The following is a 21570-nucleotide window of genomic DNA, read 5'->3' as shown; positions in this document are numbered from 1 at the left end:
GCGCACTCTTAAAATAGTTACCTTTAATTAGGAACAACTTAAATAGAAACTATCGAGGGAACTGAAAAAGTTTTAACACCTTTTTTTTTGGAAATTTAAAGGAACTGAGTTTAAATGCTTTAACAATTGAGATACAGCACAGAAGAACACATTCAAATTTAAAATATCAGACAGCACAAGAATACAGTGGAAGGAATTTATTCATGAAAATTTAACAGCTCAAACTAACACAGTCAGCTAACAAAATCGGGACAGTTTCAACAAGAGCTGTAAATGCAAACAGAAAACAAACCTGGACAACGAGGCAAACATACAAATACAACGCTATAAATATACAAAAATGTATTTTGGATAAAACAATGAGGACTGCACAGACGAGCACTGTAGGTTTCCAATTACCAAACATTTTAGACTTTTCAAAAACTGGCATCTGTTCCCGTCACCAGGCAAACACAGACTGATTTTGCATTCTTGATTTTTTTCATTAAAAATAGTGTAAAATTGCAATACAGATGTAAAAAAATTTACATTAATTAAAAATTCCTCGTTGCATGTATAATTTAAAGAACAGCCAACTGCTGTATTAAATCTTATGTGTTTATTTATTGTGTTAAATAATTCAAAAGTAAAAAAAATTGATACTTTCCTGAAAATAGAGTGTGAAAAATTTGTAACCGCATACAAATTGTTTCCAAAAATTTATCTATTTATGGATACACTAGGTTTTGTTAGCGTCTCAAGAGTTCGGATATACTTCTACTGAACGCAGACTTGAAATTAAGAAATCTGCAACGGCAAAGAACACATTCTTATAACTCTGAAACAGCAACTGTCTGGCTTATTGATAGTAACATTATGCTAATGACATGTGCTGCGAAAAGTCACTTAGCAAGAGTTAAATTAATATATATATATATATATATATATATATTTAAGTTGTAAAATTTTTCTTGAACTAAACAATTAAACCTGTAGTGTATCAACACAAAAAAAATACATTTTTTGGTATAATACGTCAAATACATAAATTTAATGTAATAGAAACAAATTGAAATTTTTCTACATTTAATGATGATTTTTTTGTCAATATTAAGGTATATGAACGTTTCTTATACACTGAGGCTGATGAAAGATGATGCTCTTACATAATGATCCCAGACTTTAAGTAAGTCTTACAGTTGAATATAAAAAATTTTAGTGCCAAACTACTATTATTTATGAACATAATTTGGTTATATGAGGTAACATAATAATAAACTTTTAACTAAAAATGTTTCAACTCATTATTCTTAGCTTACATTTAATAATGGTAAAATTAATTTCATTGTTTAACAGTAACAACTTTGTCTAGGGATAGTTAAGCGTTGTTATTATTTAATAAACGAAAAACATAATTTGAAAGCATTTAACATATAGAACACAGCAGTTAATTAAAAAAAGTAAATAAATTTTTTAACTTAAGATAGTATCTATCAGTTATCGTTATATAAAAATTATGCAGAAATCTTGTGTCTGATATTCAATGAATAATATTTAGCATTGTACTATAATTCATAAAGTCAGATACATTTTATAAATTCCTCAAAAAACCTATTACACTTTGGGTGCTTAATATTATTTACTTACAAAGTTTTCATAAAAAATCCTCTTTTCAGAGGAATAGGTATTACACGTGTAATACAGATCTATCTTTTTACCACTCTTAATTGGAAAAGCTTTTCTGTATGAAGCCATAAAAAAATTAATGTTTAAATGGCAAATTTGTGTTTCCAGCACGCAAGTAAATTTTTGCACAAAAACTTGCACTGACCAAACTTTTTCTAAAAAAAAAAAAAAAAACATGAATAATAAACTTAGTTAAATCAGTATAAATAAAGTCTACATTTAACATTTTTTTAAATTTTTTTTGTTTATTTGATGCAAATTTTTGTCAACAATAATATAAAATCTGATATAACCGATAATAATGCGATAACAGCTAGGGGAGACCGGGGCACGTTGGCCATAGGGGCAGGATGGCCCAGTCGAGTTAGTTAATACAATAGCCGCTAGATCGTGCTATGAGTCAATAAGCAGGTTGGTAACACTGTCCTCCTTCTTTCACAGAACCAATATGGCCACCGGAGGAGTTTTGGAAACGTTTTAGTGATTAATCATTTTTGTGCGTGTTTAAGTAAGATTCTACTTGTCGGTTAAAAGTGTATTATCTAACTTCTGCTTTCTTCAAGCGCAACAGGTGAGTAATATAATTAAAGGCCGTAGTTTGAGGATTATTTCTATACGGCATACAATCTTAATTGCTTCATTGGGTTTGGTAACGGATAGAATTTATTTTAAACATGGCGATGGGGCAGGTTGGCCCAGCGACGATGGGGCAAGTTGACCACCCGGGCCAACGTGCCCCATCGTATTTATTTTTTGAAATTCGATGAAAGGTTTGTTGATTGTAATGCTAATACTATTTATAATTCTAACACTTTTTTTAATTATTAAAATATTTTTCGAAGAAAAACGTAGTTTGATTATAATCACGAGATAAAAAGCGATTCAAAAGAATAAACGAGCTTCCAAAATTACTAAATTGTTTATAATCTTGTATACAGAACTGAGTGGTCCATTTCTTATTTTTTAACATCTGTGTTGCAGCCTTTGTTTAAACCTTTATTTTATTTGCAGGAACATAAAAATGGTCCGAAATTATAAAAGAAAAAGCGAAAGAGGGATGGTTTCTGAAGAAACGATGCTAAAAGCAGTTTTGAAGGTCAAAGAAAAGGATTGATCCGTAAGGGCTGTTAGTGAGGAGTTTGGGATTTCGAGAAAAACGTTGGGGAGGTACTGTGCTAAGTTCAAGACCTCATGTCAGCCTACTCAGAAAACTGAAACTGAACCTCAAAATCCTCAACGCATTGCATTGGATGAAATCCCTCAGCCTGGAGGTGTCCCAAAAATATGTAATACTGGCAAGAAGCCTTGGGATAAGTTCGGCTATGATAAGAGATTTCAGGTATGAATTATATTTTTATCTATTTTACATTTTCAAAGCTATTTTTGAATTTATAATCGTTTTCTTTATCCCTGCCATTGTTATCCCATCTCTATGTCGTGTAGTGCACTGTACTGATTTTGTGTCCCTCTTTCTTCTGCTCACTACACACACAAACATACAAAAATATTTATTTGGTAATATTTGTAAGGTTTTGTGTTCAAACACTTAATTGTGGGGCAATGTGTGTGCATTTTATCAGGCTATGAGGCTAGTCAAAATTTTGGGATCATACTAAAACCTACATAAGCTAACCCAACCTAACTTAACCTAACCTATCTTAGCCTAACCATTTTACGCTTTTCCGGACTTAAATAGAGGACTTTAAGCACAAAATTATTTAAAAAATCCTTTGTGGACGTATATATGACCCCAAAATTCGGTTTGGCCCCACAGTCAGGTAAAATACAAGTAGCTACATGGCCCCATAAATATTGGGGATATGGTCCCATACATATTGGGGACATGTCCCTCCCCCTACACACACACTAAAAGAAACAATGTTCCTTTATGCGTAACTTAACTAGGGTTATTTATTTTCATATATTCAATTCTGAACAAGAGAATATGTTCGAACAGTACCTTATGAAGGCAAGCGACATATACTATGGCCTGTCCCCAAAAGAAGTAAGGCGGTTCGCTTATAGGTATGCCGTTGCCTGTAAAAATAAAGTATGCCTACCTCAATGATGGACTGAGACCGAAATGGCGGGAAGTGATTGGTTCACTGGATTTTTGAAGAGGCATCCTCAACTCTCCATTCGGACTCCACAAGCAACCAGTTTGGCCAGGTGTACAAGTTTCAATAAACATAATGTTGAATTGTTTTTCAACAATCTTGACGTCGTTTTAAAACGACTGAAAGTAACCCCGGGAGACATCTGGAATATTGATGAAACTGGGGTTACTACTGTCCAGCGGCCCGATCGAGTAGTTGCTAGAAGAGGTTTTCGCCAAATTGGGCGCGTGACATTGGCTGAGAGAGGGTCACTCGTCACGATGGAGTTTGCAGTGAGTGCTTTGGGAAACAGTGTGCCTCCATTTTTCATTTTCCCAAGAGTACATTTCAAGCCTCACTTCATCCGTGACGGCCCAATTGGGTGTGATGGAGCTGCTCATGTTTCGGGATGGATGACAGAGGCAAACTTTTTTAAGTATATGAAAAATTGTGTCCTACATGTTCGGTGCTCAAAAGAACGCCCTTGCGTAGTTTTGGTTGATAACCACAGTTCACACCTGGACTCTGAAGTTATTGATTATTGTAAAGAAAATGGCATCACCTTTCTCTATTTCCCGGCGCACTGTAGCCATAAGCTACAGCCCTTGGACAGGAGTGTTTATGCGCCTTTCAAGAATTTCGTGAACTCAGCATGTGATGCATGGGTTACCAATAACAAACGGCCTATGACTATTTATGACATCCCATCTGTAGTAAGAATTGCACTACCACATGCTGCAACTCCAAATAACATAACTAGTGGATTCAAAGTCACTGGGATCAATCCCTTTAACAGAAATATATTTACCGAAAGTGACTTAATGCCTTCCTACACTTCGGATAGGCCACAACCAAACACCGAAAGCAGTCAATCAATTCCAACTGAGACAAACGCTACGCATCCCAGCTCTCACTGCAATCTGGCGATTCCTTCAACGTCTAATGAAAGATTAGGCGTACCATCACAAAAAAATGTCTCAGGCACCAGAAAATTTAAGACCATTTCCAACTCCTGAAGAGGTCAGACCCTTTGAAAAATCAGAGCCCAGGAAAGGTAGGCCTAATGCAGCAGGGAAAAAGAAAAGAGTTTCTGCCATAGTGACAGATACCCCAGTAAAAAAAGCTCTAAAGGAAGAACAAAAACGTGCAAAAGAAAAGAAGGAGAAAGCATTGGAAGGAAAAATGAAGTCACAGGCTAAGAAAGGACTTTTTGGAGACGAAGATATGGGCAAAGCTAGAATGAAATCAAATAAATCAACTGCAGCAGGCCTGAAACGCAAGAAGAAACCAAGGCAATATGACGATGTCGATGACGATGATGATGAAGAAGATGAAGACTCACTATGCTTGCGGTGTCTGAAGCCTTTTTCAAAAAGTCAACCTGGGGTAGAGTGGATCCAGTGCACAACCTGTAAGCGTTGGGCTCATCAGACATGTGTAAAAAATGAAATCCATGGACTCTTTTATGAATGCTACAATTGTGCTGATCCTTTGGAATTGGACAGTGATTAACCTAAAACTTGCTTTTATGTACAATAAAGTGTGTGTTTCTTCATAAATATTTGTTTTAATTAGAATTTCCAAATTTATACTAGTTAAACTTTTCAAAATATAACATATGGGTCAACGTGCCCCAGTCTCTGGGCCAACTTACCCCGTTGTAGGGACAGGTTGGCCCACTTGGCATATATCCAGTAATATATTTATATATTAATTTTAGAGTTATATTTTCATGTTTAATGAATTACATTCAAATTTAGGAGAACTGTTCTAAAATGTAATAATAATTTCATAAATTTAAATGTGTTTAAAAAAAATACAAAAATAAAAAATTGAAACTATGGCCAACGTGCACCGGTCTCCCCTACTTACCGAAGAACATGACTGTTCCTTTATTTTAAAATAAAATTGTCCTAGAGTCATTTTTTTCTTTCAGAAATGTAAAATATAGTAGCTTGCAGCCTCATGCACTTAAAAAAAACATTATTTGAGTCATTCGCGTTTTCACTGAGGCAACATTTCGGCGACATGTGGAATGCGACATTGTTGCCGAGCGCTGAGTGTTCACACTGGTACGACAGATGTCGCGTGGTGCCAGCCACAGTGACGAACGCGACTTGTAGAAGCAACGTGGAGTGCTCAAAGAGAAATGAATTTAACTGCATCACAGCCTGTCATCAAGTACTTTATTATTGAACCATTCTCCAAACAGCGTTGTACATAAAAAGTAAATCACACATTACAATATAAAAACTTGTTAAAGCCAATCTACTATTATTAATGAATATAAATTGGATACATGAGGTAACATAATAAGAAAACTTTTCAATATAAATCTTTCAACTCATTACTATGGAATATTTTTCTCCCAGAATATATAAACAAGAATTTAAAACTCGACGCTTTAAGAGTTCTAGCGGCTAGTTTTAGCTGTGAAGTGGCAGAAGTTAAAAAAAAAATTAAGAATTTTTACAGTGTATTTATGCGTGAGCACAAATACATTACACCGGCAAGATCCGGCTCATATCTATGGACAAGCATGAAACTGTTCGCGTAAGAATCTTTGGTGTTTCTTCTTGATGTGAGTACACCTAGAAGAGGATTCTCAACTGATGCTAAAAAAGAAGCCAATTATGAATTAAGCAACTACAAACGTTTAAGATGTATTTACATACCTATTAAAAGTGTGTATTGTTATATTTTTGTATGAGATACGGAACAAGCGAAATGTCTACGACAGTTCAGACACATATTACATCTCGGTATCTTTCATTACCCAGCCATTTAACAAAGCACCAACTATAGTTCAACAAAGCTGTACAACAAGTCAGTCTTCACCTGCACATTGTATAACAGAATTGGGTGAATTTTTCAACATTGCCAGTCAGGCATCATCACACAAAGATCTTTATTAGAAGAACGATATCACAGATTATTGACAGTTACAAAAATAAAAATATTAAACTTCAAAAAATTGTCTTCTAAGTAAGAAAAAATTCAAAGTAAATTATCAGTTAAAATATAATTTATAGATTATTTTTTGTGTGTAATGTAATCTTGTTGTAGTGTAATGTTACACCACATTGTCGCAAAATGTCAGATTTCATCAGCTAATTAAAAATAAGAAAAAATGCATTGCCCTATTTACTTATAAGATAATGCATAATTTATATATTGATATATTTAAGCTTACCGTCACAAAATATTAAAGAATTTCGATAGCCTTGCTGACCTTTGGAACATTACATGAAATAAAGGGAACAGAAATTCTGACGAGAAAAGTAGCGATTTATAGCTGTCCTTGGTTTCCTGATACCGCAGCGTTAACAACAACCTAAATGTGTTTTCAATGCCTAATGCCTGAAGTCATCTTACAAAAGTTGTTGTTTAAGTTTGTTCGATTTTGTGTACTGGTTTATTAATAAATTTATTTTTTCGATGTACATTTCTCGCAAGACAATTTTCTCTTGTACGAGACTTTCTGCATTTTTCTGCAAGTAAACACTATTTTTTTTCTAGTTCAGCCAAAGTCAAAAGTAAAAAGAAATCAATGTTAATACAAGTTAATGGGATACAAACGATGCTGGAATATAAAATGCCGCGACAGACGCGACGCGAATGACAGGATGTACCAGCAAAGTGTCGCATTATTGTGAACTTGCGCTTTTAACCACGTGACAAAACAAAAAATTAGCTATTAAAAATTGGTTGTCTGTAAAGTCGGTTTACGGACGATAGTTTAACGTGACAACGTCATAATAAAACATTGATGAAATGATTGCATACTTTTATGAATAAAATTGAATCATTTTTATTGAATTCTCATTATTTTGTATTAATACAAAGAAGGAGTGAAATGAAATCTACAATTTAATTGATAAATTTACTTTTATTTGCACTCATTAATTCAAATATGTTTATTATTTTAACGAAGAGATTATTTTAACTATAACTTTTATACATGTTTGCTATTTAACTTCTATCAATCTGTGTTATTCTGTTAAGGATAGGACGATAATAGGTAAAGTAGGAAACGAATGGGAGTGTTTCAAGGATGATGTGAAGGAAAATGGCTTACCCAACACCAAAATGCAGTCAAAAATAATATATTTCCGCCACGGACTCTGCAGCAATGCTAGGAGGAACGGGTTAGCAAAGAGCAATATAAAATGAGCGTAACCGGACACAGCGAAACGGGACAATGTCCGTAACGGGACACTTTTTCGTACGTGAAGCCGGCGTTCATCAATTTATTAGACGTTGTCACGTCAAAGTTTTTTTTTGCCATTACTGCGTGTCCAGTGTGTGTACTATGTGTCCAATGTGTGTACATTGTGTCCTGTAAGTGTCCTGTGTGTTCTTTTTGATGAATGTTTGTGTCGTAACGTTAAATGTACGTATTAAAATCTTTTGTGAATCTGGTCAGAACCTCTTGGTCTTGAAAAAAACATTTTTCACGGATTCATGGTCATTTAGTAAGCATAACACATGTTCCGTTTATCTAATTGATTGTAATTGATTTTATGATACTTTTGGTCTGACAGTTTGAAGACTATTTTCTTGACTGCTTTAAATATGTTATGTTAGCTATCGAGGAAGAATGTCTTGAGGTTCGGAAATGTCTGGTCTATACGTCTGATATTGTTCATGATCTGGTCTCGCGGTCCGAAGAGACATAGCCAATACGTATAGCATTGTTCATGAACTGGTTGGAATGTATTTCATGCATCGAAAAAAAATAGTCTTCCGTGTTAAACAGCGCGTCAACATTTAATTCGTTCGACTGGTATCTTGTTCATAGTTGTTTTTTGCAGAGTGAATGAATAATAAACTGCACGAAATGTAATGGGAATAATAATTTAAAATGTATTTCAAGTTTTATTTACCCTTAACTTTGGATGTAATAAAAACCCAGTATTGAAATATATTGCGTCAATTATTATTTTAAAAAGTGAATTTTTTGATGATTTTTGGGAATTTTTCCTTAATTTTTAGGAAAATATTTAGATATACCCTAGATGACGGACTTTTCGGCTGGTATATGAGGAACTTTAACCTATTTTATGATTTTGAATATGATTTATTAAGTAAGTGATTTTGTTTAAAATAAATTTGTTTGCCTTGATCATGTATCGAACCAATTAATGAGTTTTTTTTTTATATTTTTGGAATTTTTCCTTAATTACTACGATAATCATTACGACTTTTCAAGATGGCAGTCAATATGTCTTCATCAACTTATTTCTGACTGTTAGTAGAAAAATTGAAGCTTCTTTTAGGACTTTCCACCATATTTATTGAAATTAATTTTTTTTTACATATAGTTCAATTATTTGCATCGATCAAGTAACGAACTGAGTAGAGGAACTATTCAAATCAATCAATATATTATTTTAGATTTTTTGACGAATTTTGGAATTTTTTCCAAATCTATAGCAAAATAATTTACGAATTTCCAAGATGATGTCCAAATTTCGAAATGACGAACGTCACAGTAATAATAAATGATTACTGTACTCTAGTGTGAAAAATTAAACTTGTATGGTAGCAGATCAATCTACCATACGATATCCAGCAGACGAAACAATATAGCGGACATGACGTGATACTAGCTTGCCATATATATATATATATATATATATATATATATATACCCTGGAATTTATTGCCCTTACTGTGTTTGAACCAAGGACATAAGTACGTTTCTATTATAATAATTTATTAAAATTAGAATAATATATTTTTTTTCATTTAAATTTTTTCCCGATATTCTATCTTAATTATTACGGATTTTCAAGATGGTGGTCGTAATGTCATAATCGAATATGGCGGTGTGTTTCTATTTACATTATTATTATTATTTAATATGTATTATATTTTGTCCCGAATTTCTAGTAAAAAAATTACCTACTTTCAATATGGCGGATGGAACGATTATTAACAACAGTTACGCCATAACTCTAGATGGCGGCCATGGCATTTTAATTGACAAGGGCATGGGATGACCTCGGTGGCTTAGAGAGACTATCCCATGGGGAATTTAAGCGGCTTTGGAAAATTTTAATGCCTTTGGAATTTTTGAGGACTAAAACGAGAAATCTTTGCTCATAACGGGAATTTTTACCTCGAAGTAGAGACTTTTTTTATTTTTCAAATTTCTTCAGATTTTTTGGCGGAATTTTTTTCCTAAAACTGGAAATTTTGGTTTTTTTTGGTGAATTTTGGGCAAATTTTAATTCTTTTTTTTTTCAATTTTGAAGGTCAATGTCAAAGGTCAAGGTCAAGGTTATCCAAGATGGTGGTAGGCTCCTCCTGCAGAAGCTTGGTGCCGGAGGAAAATTTATATACTACTCCGGACTACACTCTCCTATTTTGACGGAGTCTTTTTCCACAGAAGGCACAGGCATGAATCCTAAACTGTATATATTTTAATGGAACAGAAATATTCATGTATAATTACAGAAGTCTGTTCATTTGTGCATTTAAATGAATTAAGTTATCACAACAAAATAGATTTGGCAGTAATATTAAATAGGTTTGGAATTTTACTCTGGCATTTATCTTTTGTGTTGTCATAGTACCTTCACTAATTAAATTCATTTGAAAACCATTCCCTGAATAGTTTTTAAGTATTACCTGCTTATATTAATAACCACGATAAAATAAAACAACGTCAAATTTATTTAATATTCGTTCATCTTTTACATATTTTTTTTAAAATTATAGTTGAACGTAACATTAATTAAAATATATAATTAACCGCACAGTTTTGTAAGATAATTTGTAACATTTTTAAGATTAAGTCAAATAATGTTATTCAGCGATGAAAAATTAATTATAGTCAAGTGTTTTACAAAGCTACAATATAATTTTTTTTAGTGTTACTAACTACTTATTGACAAATGTTTTCCAATAAAATCTTCTGTAAATTTACAGAAAATAGTTTTTCTGTGTATTTACTTTGTTCCACAAAATTTTAATTCGGTTTTAATCAATATTTTGTGACAGCCTGAAGAACTTAATTAAGTGAGTCACTTTAAAATTATCTCACGCAGGCAAATAATGTTGTGTAATATAATACAAGTTAGAGAACTTGAAGGCAAAGCTTCGATCTTACATTTTGCAAGAACAAATTTCACTTTACGTTTTGGTGGATTTTATTTCGTGCCCGAAGCAATACTGTAACGCTAACACACATGAAAGTTAGTACACTAAGCTTTAAAGCAATTTTGTGAAAGCTTCAACGTAAGTTTATCACCAAATTGAAAGAATCGTGCGGTGTGCTTAAAGCATCGTGTTGGTTTCACTAGAGAAGATACGAGAGCTTGTTTTGGAAATTAAAACCTACATAGCTTATGGAGCCTAAGTGAGGGAAGCTATCCTTATTATAAGTATGAAATATCTAGGGATAGTTTCCCATTTTTGCCACCTGCGATATGATGAAATCAGTAATTTTAGGTATGCCAAAATTATGTATTCTGAGAACTCATAACGCCAATGCAGAATTTAAAGTATGGAGTTAGAATACAGGAGATAAAGGAAAATATGAAACCTACTTATGCGTAAGGAAAGTTCTAAAATACCTTAACAACATAATACGTTTTGGCACCAAAAAATAAAAAAAATAAGTATTCGCGGTTAAAGCAAAGGGGTGAGAAATATATATATATATATATATATATATATATATAACAAAAAACACAGTAAAACAAGCTGACAAAAAAGAATTTATTTAGTTAGATATCATGAAATAGTGTGGCACAATAATGTATGTTTATTACTATCGAAGCTTCCAAGGCCTAATATCACAACATTATTTTTGGCAAAATACCTAATATGCTACCTCTTTCCCAGCTAGAGGTACCTCTTATTACACAATAAAGCAAAACAAAAGAACATATGACATACTTATTCTATTAACCAAGAGATTAAAGCAAAGCAAAGTAAGTTACGCTGATTAAAACATAAATTTTATGAAATTTTGAAATCTTTTTAAATAACATAATCATGCACATACTGTAATGGTAAGTAAATCACTTGTCTACTACCTGTTACTTATTTAAAATTCGGTTATATATTTTTTAATAAAATTTTCGTAAATAAGTGGAGTCATAAGAAAGTATTTTCTGAGTTTAAGATATAAAATTACTACAATTTAAACTACTGCATATCTACAAAGCTACTACCCTTTCATTCTATGTGTATAACTACAAAAACCACTACCATTATAGTTATTTTACAAAATACCTTGAACTATTTTAAAATTTATATCAAACTCCAGTTGATAACTTTAACTAAACCAGTGGAAAAAAAATCCTTTTTTTCAAGTCTAAAAAAGCAAGTATTGTGTTTCAAAAAAGGTTTTTTTTCAAACTGAATGTTTAATGATTTATTTTCCCTGCCAGCATGTCACTTAACAGAAAAAAATTTTGTACTGTTACAAAAGATTTCTTTGGAAACAAGTTGCCAAAATATAATAAATTTGTAATACTATGAGAAACGCATAGTTTATTTTTTACCACACAGGAGTAGGATTCAAGTAGTATATATAAAATACGTTTTTCGTCGTTTGAGCATAATATCTAAAGATTAAATTCGTTACCAAAAAAAATTAAGAACAATTTCAAGCCTTTGCTGGCGTGAAGCAAAACTTAGACTAAAATATTAAATTTACAAATAAATACTTCGGGAGCTCCCATGTGAAGTAAATTCCGGCTCCGGCAATATAAATATATTTCTTAAAATTATGCCTGGTGTATTATTATTACAGAATACCAATATATATACATACATACATATATATATAAGTTACAGTTCAAGTACACGGCCGTGTGATTCCATTTAAAAAGGTCCGTGCGCACTAAAGTTGGGAAGGCTTATTAAACGCAACGAGAATACCTGTTTCCACTGGTAAACTTTTAAAATGACTTTAAGTTCATTTTACGTTTAAGGTTGAGGCTTCTGCAACATTACAAGTCAACTTAAAAAATAAAAAGTACGTACATTTCCCACACCTGTGACAAAAACATTTCTCTTCTGAAAAGCGTTTAACGTATATTTGCATAAACTTGCAAATGCTCAGGCAAATGTCAGTTTGCGGTGAAGATCACGCCCAACCGGCCAAATGGGACGGACAGCTGACCGGTATGTAGCGTGCATCGCCCTAGTACATCACAAAAACGTAGCTTCTTCAAAAAATCAATACCACTGATAACTTCCCAGTGCAATCCACCAAGCTTCATGCTTGTTAAATTTAAAAGTTTACGCCTTGGCCGAAAAATAAGTACTGCACACAGCATAGGGGTCGTCCATTAATCACGTGATGTTTTTTTAGCAAATGTTGAACACCCCCTCCCCCCTAGTGATTTGTGGTGAGGTTTCAAAATACCCCCCCTACCCCCCCATAAATAAATCACGTGTATTTTTTTGGTACAAAATATTCTTAAAAATTTCACAATATTATCTTTAAATATATGTATAATCTAATTTAATTCTGGAAAATTAAGCACAGTGATAAAAATGTTCAGACACACACTAAGGATGCAGGTTTATTGTCACTGGCATAAAAATAATAAAGGAAAGGCCAATTTGTGATTTACGCATGTATTCGGCGCCAAAATCACAGTCTTACTGGCGACTGGCAAGCCGAGCCGGGTGGTTCACGTTGCGGCGGGCGGGGATATATTAGGCCTGGCTACGGCGAGTCAAGGTCACGCGTCGCTTTTCGGTTTAGTAGAAATCGCGCGAAAAAATAAATACACGTGATATCTCTCTACACCCCCTCCCCCCTTGTGATATTTCGTGTTTCCCCCCCCCCCCCCCTTTCGAGCCTCACGTGATTAATGGACGATCCCATACACGTCGTGACGCCAACGGAAATCTGAATCCCCGTCTCGCTTTCCGCACGAGCGCTGTTGCATTGCTAGCGGCGACTCAAGGAACTAAAGTCCGTTTTTTAATGTCTAAAATGGCAAATTCAATATACTCGACATAAAACTTAAATAAACCAGGCAATAAATAAAACTAATAATAGTAAAACAAATTAAAAGATCTTAATTAATTAATACAAAACATTTTAAAGCTGACTAACACGATGGCTTTCGGCCCGCCTCTAATGTCCCATAAAAATATTTGAAAATTATAAACATAACTAAATTAAACATAAAAATTACCAATGATTTAATAAAAAGTTCCGGGCTTACAAAGCTAAAATAAAAATAAATAATCTAGGGGTAGCCGACATGTTACAATTGGAGGTACTGGGACAACACAAAGCATAAATGACCGGGTAAGAATCCAAACTCAATAATACTGCGAACACTATTTTGCATTGAGACAGCTGTTTTCATATAAATTCACTTATTTAAATTATTATGTAAAACAATATATTTAAATGATATATCTGTTATTTTTAACGAATGTTTCTGTTCCATTTAGTAAAAAAGTTACAGTGTGTGTGCATTCGATCACACACAAAAACCTTGGTAAATTTTTTTTTATCTTAACTGGGTTAATCTTTGGAATAAAGTGACACGACACATACACGCAATGAGTTCATATTCTCCTCACGTGTCTCATACTCGCCTTTATGACCGAGAGCGCATCAGCGCAGGAGAAGTGTGTAAGGGTAGGTCATACGTGCTTGTCTCGAAGGTCGAGTTTCCCTAGAAGGGGATCACGCAGCTCCGTGATGAGAAACTTGAAGACAGCAGGCGTATTACACGCGGAGAAGCGAAAAGGCGAACTTGATTGCGCTTAGGGTTGCAGTTGCGAAAGGAAAAGTTTAATGGCAAAAGTTTAAATATTTGCGTTCAAATTACAAGCTTTATAAATATCCGGTACGGGAATTATATTGCGTCTAATAATGAAGAAAATAATTTTATTTGTTCAACGAACTCATTTTAGTAGCCCATTGAAGTCAAAAGATTTCCGTATCCAATTATGGTTTTAAACTACAGTACGAAATAATATTAAGAAATTTTACAATTACTTAAAATACTACTAAAATAATTTAGATTTTTTTTCCTTGAACCGCTATTATTGATAAACTCTTACAATGATGTTTGGTCACGATAATATTTTTCAACGATTTTCATTGTATTTCGAAATCAGTGGTAGGCAATATTTATTATGGTAAACTTGCAAAATTTCATAATAGAACAAACATTTAAATGAAAAGGGTAGTAAAGTGGAATGGGGAGGTTTTTAGAAATCTCGTATGGACAGTGATTTTCCTCTTTTTATATATAAAAAAAGTGTATCGAAACAGTAATTTTCATTTTACTCTATTCGTCAGTTGGGAAAATTTGCATGCAGAAGTGGGTGGAAGAAGAAATATGGAATTTTTTCTTTCGAAATGTTACATAGACAGTGACATTTTATTGTTTTAAGGTGAAACGTGTGAAATAAAATCATGTTTTCAATAAAACGTAGACATGTAAATTATTTTTATTGTAATTTAAATAAAATTAATATATATTTATCACTAGTTTAAAATAACCAAAACCAACGGACAGAGAAACTTTTTTATAGTAATTATAACAATTGCTTGAATAAATAACAAGTAATAATATATTAAACTATAATTTAAATGCAATAATAGGTTGTATAAAAATTGAAGCAATGTAGTTTAAGTGATAAAACTCAAGCCTTGCGACCATATGTATGAAATAAAGCATTTAATCACTGAGCTTAAACCATATTATTCGTCCGGGCGAGAATTTTTGGTTCATCAGAATTGTAATCCCAGTATTAAAAGGTAGTTTTAACGTTGAGAATTCTTATTTGTGCGAATATTAACTTTTTTATAATATAATTCAGAAAAGGTTTGCTATCACAAAGTTTTATTTGGCAAAACTTTATGCTTTGTAAGTCCCGCGATATTTATGAAGGCGTTAATGTATAGGTACTAACGCCACACGCTGTCAGCTACATGGACGATTTGGTTCATGGTTGGATGTAGCAGAATCAGAAAAGCACATAATAAATTTTAAATCTAAAAGAAATATGTCTTTAAAATCTAACTGTGTTCATCTTTGCTATCGGTGTTTGGCAAAAAAAAAAGTGTTTAATTTTATCGCCAGGTTAGCATGTACGTCGTTGTACTGTTGTAGTGTTGTATAGATTATATGTTTATTATCATCGATGGGTTCCACTGCGTTTTCCAAGGTTGTTCTTCGAGTGTATTTGCTGTTCTTGTTGCAGCTATCCATCGTTGTTAGCCCACTGCGTTCTTCTGTGCTGTGATATTGTTCCGACTGATATCTTCCACGGAATTTTTTTTATGTCCGTGCACTATAAATTTTATATCAGCTGATTTAAGCTTGTTTTATGCGTGTTTGTGAATTAATTTTTCATTGTACTTTTATCAGGTTTATTCTTTATAAACTTTTTAATCAATATCTTCCTTTGCAACAATATTTCAATGAACCAACCGGTTTACCTTCTGTGTGGCATTTCAGTCGCATACAAAAAAAATCTTTTTCGGCACAACCTACAGGCTTAGGTAAATTTCGAAGTACCTATTTAATCTGGAAATAATTTGGAAACTTCTATAAAATCTTGGTATATTTTAAGAACTGAATAAAGCCTACTAAAATTCCTATTTGTTCGCAGATATTCAAAAAATTTAACATTTTCTCATATTACATGCAGTAAAATATGTTGAATGTTTTTAACTCAATGCATCCAGCATTAGATGTCTTAATGAATTTCATATTATGACTATTTTTGATCTTCAAACACTATTTTCCATTTCTTGCACTAATACGTGGTCGAACCATTATTTTTTGGACAAAGGTTTAAGGTAACGCTAAGATGAATATTAATAATTTATGACGAATTTTATACCTAGAAAGATTTTTTTTTTAATTCCAATCCCAGTTTTTACAGTAATAGTTCATTTCATCACAAATTGTTTCAAACAAAGGTTTTAGATCAAGTTTAGGTGTTTAACAATAAATTATAATGGATTTGATAGTATATTTATTATAAAAAAAGTAATGACATTTTGTCTTTCTACCCTTTTATTTCCACCCCTTGCAGTAATGGTTTGTACTATCAAAAATTGTTTACAAATGTTTTAAACAACAAATATATGACTAATACATAATTTGTACGAATTCGACTGTGTGTCTGCAACCCTTGTTTTTTTTAACCCCTAGCAGTTATGGTTGTTCGTATCAGAAACATTTTCAGACAAAAGATTTTGGTATTAGCCTACTCTTAGGTAATAAAATGCGTTCAAACGGATATGATTTTTTTTCCATATTTAGGCAGTTATAGCGAGTTTTCTCTCCTTCAAAAAATCATTTACCCATTTACATCCCTTCTGTCGGATATTGCCTATTAATGAACTTGACCAAGATAATTTGCTACAATATTTCATGTATCAATTTGGAAATATTTGTAAAAATTAGCAACAGTTATCGTCACTATATATATAAATATATACACATAGATACAAAATTTTGAGTTGACGATGGTTTTGGGGTCTATGTACCATGAAACGAAAAACCATAAAGCTATATAAAATTTTCCGATAGTCGTACCTTGGTAATGGCTACAAAAGGTAGTATTTCCTTTAAATCTACCTAAAAGCTCATTTTCAACGCATTTAAAGAAGTATAATTTCAGAAAAAATGCTTTCGGTCCATATCGTCCACATAAACAACCTAGCTTTGATTTTTTCTTGGGCCAAAACATTATAATTTTGCTATGGAAATAGTTCAGATTAATTTGTTTTAAATAAAGCAAGTACCTAACAAAAATATATAAATGTTATGACACTGTGGGGGTGGTTTCCAACTGAAAGTACGTTACTCACTATAAGTGCTTGGGAAAAGAGTTATTCAGTAGTTCTTGGGAATGCGAAGAAGGCAGCCTTGTACATGATCTCTTTATGAAATCTGTCTACACATTAAACACATAAAAGTTTAGTTACGACACTTTTAAATTCGTATCTCCTTAAATAATAAGAACATAATAATTTGTTGGAAAGAGTTTTTTTTACATTATTATATAAATTTCGTTTTTTAAATTTATTTTATAAATACCGATTAAAAAATAAATTTATCTACCTGGCATAGTAAAATGAGAAAACATAAAAACGAAAAAAACTTTAATTCCCTCCTAACAACCGCCACCCCCTCCCCAGAAGTAAAAATGATTCCGTAATAAATTAAACGTTTTAGAGTAAATTGATATATGAAGGAACTATTTAATGAAATATTTTATTAATGACCAGTTATTCGCTAAATATATTTTCGATTTTCTCGTATTTGTTATGTAACAAATATGGACCAACTGTAAAGCGTGCTGTTTGGAGAGCTAACTAGTTGTTAGCTCAGGATCCACGAACCTTTTTTTCACCCAAATTCAAATAATAAAATGCCAAAAATAATTCAGCAATTTGCTTTAATGTTGAATTTATTATAGTTAAAAAAATTTTAATAGATCGTATGTGACATATTAATTACTATATACTATTATATAATGTCATACTGAGTTACAATTTTTTTTAAAATCAACTGTGCTTTATTAAATTAAATAGTAATATAATTAATTAACTCTAAATCAATAAGTATTTATAACATTTTTCAGTAAATATCCATGAGCTGAACGAATGAAAAATGAAATTTTGGCTTTCAGTAATTGTTGATAAAACATATTCCGTCAAAAGAAGCGTGGTGACCAATTTTTTTCCTATGCACAATAATATTATTTACAATTTTAATGTAATAACAAAAAAAGGTGAATCATACATTTTTTTTTTGTTTTATGGTAGGTAGTGCTACGTTCAAATTTCGTTATTAATAACAAAACAATTTCCTCAAACTGTATTGTTAGTTACTAAAATTATATATATATATATATATATATATATATATATATATATATTGGTTTTAAGAACAGGTTTTTTTCAGTAACAGGATTTTTTCCAAAATAAAAAAAAATATTTTTGATATATATATATAAATATATATATTAAAAAGGACCACGTGCTATTATTTATGTTTACTTAATAAAATGCATATTTTTTGCACCAAAATAAAAAGAAAAGGAATTTAATTTATATATTTAAAATATATTAGTTACACATAATGGTTCAGAATTGTAACGGTGTAGTAAACATAATTATATATAAATTTTGTTACTGTGATGGCTGTCGATAACGGAAATAACATAGAGAAGGCGCAGTTACTATAAACACGTTTAAGTATTATTAATCAATTACCAATAGTAGTAAAATGTAACAATACTTCAATACTTTATTTGAAAACGTTTATCAGCATGTACTGGCCGTTACTCAGTGATGACAATGTAACAAATAAACGTAACGTTACTGATCCTGCCTTCACAAAATTTATACTTTGGCAAATAAGAATTCCGATCGATCAATTAACAATTTTCTAATCATACTGATTCATGATATTGATCTAGCTTAGACTACCCTAAAGGGGATGTGTTAAAATATGGCTTGAACAGTACTCATATTCAAATCTAAATACCCAATTAAAATTTAATGTCATATGGAGGTTACAATCCTCAAACAATTAACATGGGCAGTTAAATGGTAAGCACAAGGAGTTATATTAAACTCGTTAACTATACGCGTCAGGATCCTGGTGGGAATTAAATATATTAAAACAAACGTTCGATTAGTTAAACAGGTATCTTAACTGGTTTTATGACAACGTGGCTCATGTCTGTGTTCGGTAGTTACTCAACAAACACTTTAGCCCCACCACTCAGATATCATGGTTTTGAAACATCATCATAGCTTGCCTTCAATTCCGCTTCGATGCTTGCGAGTCACCACTAGCCGGCGCCGACTGTAGTAGTCGCAGGGCCGGATTTAGAGTTCTGGAGGCCTCGGAGAAATAGAGGAGCGGAGGCCCCCTGGCCCCAAATTATTTTCCAAATAAAAAGAACAATTTTTTCAGTCGAGTTTTCCAATAAATAATTTATTGTGAAATGAAGTAGATTCTCTTAGTATTTAAAAAACATACATAAATATAATCGGAGACAAGAATTATATGAAATTAAATTTTAGTGTAAATGAATATATCTGTTAATATTTAACAATAATATAATCATGTATGTACAAAAAACTGTAGGTAAAGGTAAAACAGCGAAAAGAGAATGTCAAAGGATTTGTGGGGGCCCTCTGTTTGTGGAGGCCCCGAGGCTTTCGCCCCGGTTGCCCTCCTCTGAATCCGGCCCTGTGCAGGGCTGATGCACAGAGCTCGCTCGCTCGCTCGCTCTACAGCGACTCGCTCTGCAGGCGGAAGAGTCCAAACCAAATTGACGCCGACACCGCCCTGCCAGACGGTCTCTTGGTAGGTATCAGATATCGGGAGAGGTCTGTGATGTATCTGCCTATCTCTTTGGCTAAGGTCTGGTGTGATGTGTCTCGTGCTTGTGTTCTCTATGAGAAATAAAAGGATAAATGAAACAAGGTCCGCACGCAGTTTCCGCATGCGCTCGTTTCTGCACACGGAGTAAGGCACAGGACAGGCACACCATCTCTTGCGTGCTTAAAGTGTTTCTCCCTTCACCGAAGACTTCCAACACGTACTCCACTCCCGTTAGTAAGTGCACGGTCCCTGTGTCTTACATAACTTATTGTAAACACACTTTATGCACTTACGAAAAACTTTGTCGGACATTTATTTTCATTGATGCCCAGCCGTACTGACTTCATTTCAGCATAGTTTTTTTTCATTACGTAAACGTATCACTAGTTACGTAACGTACGTAAGGACTGGTAACCACCGTATTGACGTCTAAGTAACTAAGTCCAATCTGCGAAAGCCACCCGTCTCTACTGCCAATTACCGACCAGCTCAAAGACTCCAGCCACTATGTCCATGAAATATGTCCCCAACATGAACACGGCGACGACACGCAACGTCCCCAGAAATTGGCAAAGTCCAAACTCGGCCTTTAAATATCTTCACCCAGCTCATGCAGCGCTTCACCTCTGAAACATTCTGTCACCTCAAGTTCCAAAATGTGATTTCGCGTTTCGTTGTCATACTGGACGTGCGTCGTTCGAGCGGTGATCTGACAGCGTGACGTCATCAACGGAGTCGGCCGTAGTGACGATGCTTGGAGGGGTTTATACCTCTCTGGTAGCGACGATTGGCCCGGGAGGGAACCTTCTAGAACAGTCTTCTAGGTAGCCGCAGCAATGTCCTCCTTCTGGTATGACGTCATCTCCAGATGTTAAAACTAGTATTTTTTATTTTTTAATCCCTGGAACACTGTTATTTTCACACAGAACCACTGCTTGCCTGGACGACAGACTGCTCTCCAGGCGCGCAAGCATTGCGGTTTGCAAGCCCTACAGGCGTCGAGTACAAGTTTACACTAAAAAATAAAAACATAGGAAAACCAAGAGAGAATGCGTGTACCTAGGGCACAACATCAGGTTAAATAAATTATAAAAGCCCACATATTAAAAAAAATAACATGAAAATTTATCTTTTTCTGACATCATGGTATTTACCTCTTGTTCATTGGGCTGTTTCATGCGATTGGTTTTGGGATCGTATGTTATGAGTTAGATTGTTTGCCGGGTATGCTTGTGCACACGCTTCAATCGGTGTGAGCTTCGTTAGGGAGAAACTAGTTTTCAGATATATCAATACGCTTCTTGGTTTATTTCAAAGCCCGTGTTTGTTTCATAAGCAATTATAGAAAATATACAAAAAAAATCACTCATAAAAATAACGCTATTTCCTTAAGAAGCATTTGGATGCAGTGTGGCTTTCCGAAGTGATGTGTTCTAGTCGAGTATGAAATA

The sequence above is a fragment of the Bacillus rossius genome, chromosome 14, assembly GCF_032445375.1.
Source record: "Bacillus rossius redtenbacheri isolate Brsri chromosome 14, Brsri_v3, whole genome shotgun sequence".
Classification (NCBI taxonomy): Eukaryota; Metazoa; Arthropoda; class Insecta; order Phasmatodea; family Bacillidae; genus Bacillus; species Bacillus rossius.
Note: the sequence above shows the minus strand (reverse complement) of the source record.